Source organism: Dipodomys spectabilis, unplaced genomic scaffold, assembly GCF_019054845.1.
Source record: "Dipodomys spectabilis isolate Male_0828 unplaced genomic scaffold, ASM1905484v1 ptg000556l, whole genome shotgun sequence".
NCBI lineage: Eukaryota > Metazoa > Chordata > Mammalia > Rodentia > Heteromyidae > Dipodomys > Dipodomys spectabilis.
The window spans coordinates 587,199-592,265 of record NW_024871233.1 but is presented as its reverse complement, the minus strand read 5'-3'; positions in this window follow the sequence as shown (position 1 = coordinate 592,265).

Genomic DNA, 5,067 nt, shown 5'->3' with positions numbered 1-5,067 from the left:
TATAAGTTATCACACTTCAATCCCTGAATTGACTTTACAATAAACAATAATTATATTTATATAACATGATTTACATAACTAAAACAAACTATGAGATATGGAAACAGAAGACTCCTTTTTTGTTTTGTGTCTCTTGTTGTTGTTTATAGTTTGTGATGATTCTGTCTTCTTTACCTTATGTCTGGTATATTCATTTTACGTCTTCAAGAAGGTGGAGGGTGGGCACAGAGCTTTAGGGAAATCGGTGACAAATGGCAGCAGTGGAGTTCATTGAACATTGATGAAAGTGAACGATCTAACACATGGGTGAGGACAGTAGCGTAGGACTGGGAACAAGTAAAGGAACTGAAGACATTCCATAAAAGGAAATGTACTCATTACCTGACTCATGTAATTATAATCACTCTTAAATCACCTTAATAATAAAAACAGAGTAAATCTATTTAAAGGCAAACAAATCTTTGTTTATTAGCATCCTAGTAGTTTGTTTTGTTCACTGGTTTGAGCGGTTGAGTCTATCTCTGAAAATAGCTACACTGACATTCATTGGGCAAATTTGTGCGCTACTAGTAGATAAAAGTCAATTATGATTATTTGTATGTTTTTTGAGACTCTGATTCATGTATTTCTTTAATCTAATTTGTATTATTTCTGTCTACCGTTTTTGGTTTGGTTTGTTCCTGTTTTTCAAGGACCTAGTAGTGCATCATTAGTGTTGATTCAAGATTGTTCTAGTTTGTTGAGACACATACTCAAAGCTATAAATTTTCCTCTGAGTATTGCCTGTGTTGTTGTGTCCCAGAGGAGGCAGTATTTTGTGTGTTCACTTTCACTGAATTCCATAAACGTTGGAACTGCCCTCCATATCCCATCAGTGACTCACTGATGATTTAACAATGTGTTATTTTTTCTCTGTGAGTTTCAGAATTTTCTGTGATGCCTTTTGATGTTGACATCTAATTTGGTCCCATTGTGGTCTGTCAGGATTCAAGGAGAATTTCATTTTTATTTTTGAATTTCACAGATTTTCCTTGTGATCTAAGATATGATCTATTTTGGAGAACATACCATGGGTTGTGGAGAACATTCCATGGGTTGCTGAGAGGAATATATATTGTGATGCTGCTAGGTTAAATAATCTGTAGATATCTGTTAGTTATAGCTTGTCAATGCAGTTATTTATCTCTAAAGTTTTTTGCTAAGTTTTTACCTAGATGTCCTGTCCAGAAGTAAAATGATGTGTTCAATCAACCAACAATCTGTTTGGATGTATGCATGATTTTAGGGTAAGTGGTATTTGTAGAAAAATTTAGAAGCTCTAGGATTCAGGCATTGGTATTTAGAATTCTTCTTTTGTTGTTGTTTTTTGGGTCTGGTCATGGGTCCTGAACTCTGGGCCTGGCACTATCCCTCAGCTCTTCATCTCAAAGTGAGTGCTCTACCACTTGAGCCACAGTGCCACTTCCGGCTTTTTTCTGCTTATGTGGTGCTGAGGAATCAAACCCAGGGCCTCATGCATGCAAGGCAAGTCCTATACCACTGAGCCACATTCCCAGCCCAGAATTCTTATATCCCCCTGATGGAGACTTTTCTTTATCAATATTTAAGGTCCCTCTTTGCCTCTTTTTACTTTCATAGCACTTTTAATTTAAAGCTTATTTTATCTAATATTAGTATAGCTACTCTGGCCTGTTTATGAGGTCCATTTTTAATTTATAAAAATGATGTACAGAAGGGATACAATTACATAAGTCAGATAATGAGCACATTTCTTTTTGAACAGTGTCACCTCTTCCCTCATCTTCTCCCAGTTTTTCCCTTTCAACCTCCCTGCCCCCACGTTGTATAGTTCAATTTTAATGTAGTGTCTATTGAGTAGCACTGCTGCATTTGTTCACCCTTTGTCCCATCATTTCTGTTCCCCCTTGCACTTTTCAAACTTACATATAAGACCAAAGGTGCAAAAAAACAACCAGCTTCAGAAGACAGAAGGAAAAATCAAAACAATAAAAGAACCCTCATTATCATTTCTTGAAAGTCATTTTGATGAACATTATTTTATATGATAATATTCATATAACTATTGAGAATTTGTGATACTCTCCAAAGAGCATCCTCCTTTGAGCTCACTGTATAAATGTTTAGAATCTTTTGTAATTTATGATGTCTAAGTGTAATGTTCTTTCTTTTACCATCCAACTGTGTTTACTTGTAGAATTATAGGCACATTCTAATACAACAAATGAGGGAAATCAGACAACCTATATATATTTGTCTTTCTTTCTATAAGTTTTGTTTTCTAAAGTTTCTTTCTATAAGTTTGTTCCAAGTCTTTCCATTTCCTTATGATTGGTGTAATATTATTTTTTCTGGATCAATGGAATTGCTTCATACTGAAGTTGTTTCTTCATAGCAAAAGAAAAGTTAGCAGGATATAAAGAGAACAGAATGGAAGAATATTTTTACTAGCTAAGCATTAGACAAGGGTTTTCATAACTAACCCATAGTTAGAGATCAATAAGTTAAACCCAACAAAAATAAACCCTCAAACAAACAAGAACCCAATTAATATATGGGATAAAGATTTAAAGGTAACTTCTTAGAAGTAGTAAGAATGACAAATATACACATCTCTCTCCATAAAAGAAATGCAAATCCAAACACAACTGAGATTCATCTCACCCAAGTTACAATGTCATGAAAAAATGAACAATCATAGATACTGATAGGGTTGTGGCCCAAAGGAAACTCTATTACACTGTTTGTGGGAATGTGATCTTGTTCACCCACTTTGGAAAACACTGGAAGTTGCCAACAGAACCGAATAGAGAGCTACCTATGATCCAGCAATTCCACTTAAGAGCATTTATCCAATAGAGCAGAAACAAGGCCGCACTGAAGCTATCGGAACAAACATGTTTATGTTACATTATTTTCTGTAGCCAACATGTGGAATCAGCTCAGATGACTCTCATTGTAAAAAGAGATCAAGAATTACATATGTATATATGTATTATATATACATATAAGTTATATATATATAATTTTATTGATCCCTAATCACAAGTATGTATGTATATACATATATATATATGTATATACATACATACATACATACATATATACATATGTATATATACACATATATGCATACATATATACATACATAATGGAGTTCTGTTCATCCATAAGAAAGAATAATATAGCACCATTCGTAAGGAAAATGAAACACTCAGAAATAATCATATTCAGTGAAATAAAGCAGACCCAGAAAAACTTAGGTTGCATGATTTTCCTCATTTGTGGTAGGTACAAGGTGCCTATTAATGTAAAAGTAAACACACTGGATGGTATGCAAGGAGGTACAAATGAATTATCTGAAGTGTCAGAGTTCATGGAGAGTGAAAATACCCTAAGTTTCTTAAAAGACTAATCAAAACCAAACAAAATAATTTCCAGTAAATGTGTACTGCAAGAGAGGACGGGGGGGGGGCAATTTGAGAGGGGTAGGAAATTGAAGGTGAAAAGAATAGAATACAGGCAAGAATCCATTGTTTACTTCCCAGAATTGAAATATACAAAGGAAGGCATAGTGTTAAATGAGAGTGAAGATGTTGAATTGATAACACAATTCCATGTGCTTGTACACATAAACTGCTTTGCTAAATGGCAAGTAATTCGATAACATAATATTGAGATATATAAGGACTTTTGTTGATTGGGAGGGGTGGATGAGAATGTTTAAAGTGATGACATTGATCAAGATGCACTGTATCCATAAACTGTTTCAATGAATGGCAACTCCTTTGTACAACTACTTAAAGATAATAAAAAATATTTGGAATATTAATTATGATAAACTGTTTAGTGAATGGCAACTCCTTTGTACAACTACTTAAAGATAATAAAAATATTTGAAAAATTAATTATGATAGTTGATTAGAGTTGAACCTCAATTTAATTCCCATTTAAGAATATTTTTAACTTGGGGACTTGGAGAATAAATTTCAAATAATAAAATATTATGAATCCTTTTTTATCAGAATTTTTGATATTTAACTCAAACTACTGTGCTTTTTGTCAACCATTGGGCTTTTATAAATGAATTCTTCAAGGTATGTGGCATAAAACCATCAGAAATATATTACCTATATTCTAGAAGCTTGAACATTGATTATAAAAATGGTTGTTCAAAGCAATTCCTTGTCTTATGGGGTTCTACTTTCTGGTTCATCTTAATCTATTTGCTGGACATCCACATGGCAGAGTAATTATATTGGGCTCCTTTTATCAGGATGATTATTGTGGTGTCATCTATGAAAGGCTGATTCTAATGTCACCAGAAAGGGAAATAGAATTTCAACATGTGTAACTGAAAGGAATTACATCGTCCAATACACTTTGCAACTTTTGCTTTAACTCAGTGTAGTGTATCATTTGGATATTTTTTCATAGAAGATAATAACTTAAGGACAAGCTTATATCATGTGACTTAGTGAATGATTCTTCTTACAATGGGAATAATTATCGTGATGGCAAGGTGAAGTATGATAGTTTAGTGGCTCTTGAACCACATCATATGTAGCCATGTTATGCCATGTACAGCCTTTCTAAGGTCCTTCTGATGTATTTGAACAATCTCCGATGAGTTAATTGCTTTCAGAAATATTCATTTGAGCCAGCAAATACAGATCTCCTTTGATTGTAATTACTTTCTACTATTAGGCCTCCCACAGACACCAAAATCAGAGGATTCTAATTTCTCTGATAAAATACATAATAAAATTTTTATAATTAATATAATATGAAGAGTGTAATATTAATAGCATTATAAATACAGTATTCACATTATATAATATATTAACATCCTTTGGTTACATCAATTTTTAGAATATTTATAACTAAGTGTAAATTGCTTGCAATGTATAGAAAATGAGAAAAAGATTCGCATACATATTACTACAGATGCAAACAGATTCACCTGGTTATTTATGATGCTTCATTTGTTGGTTTCATTCATGCATGGAGAACATGAGAAGAAGTGAAAATTGCAAACTTAAAATTACT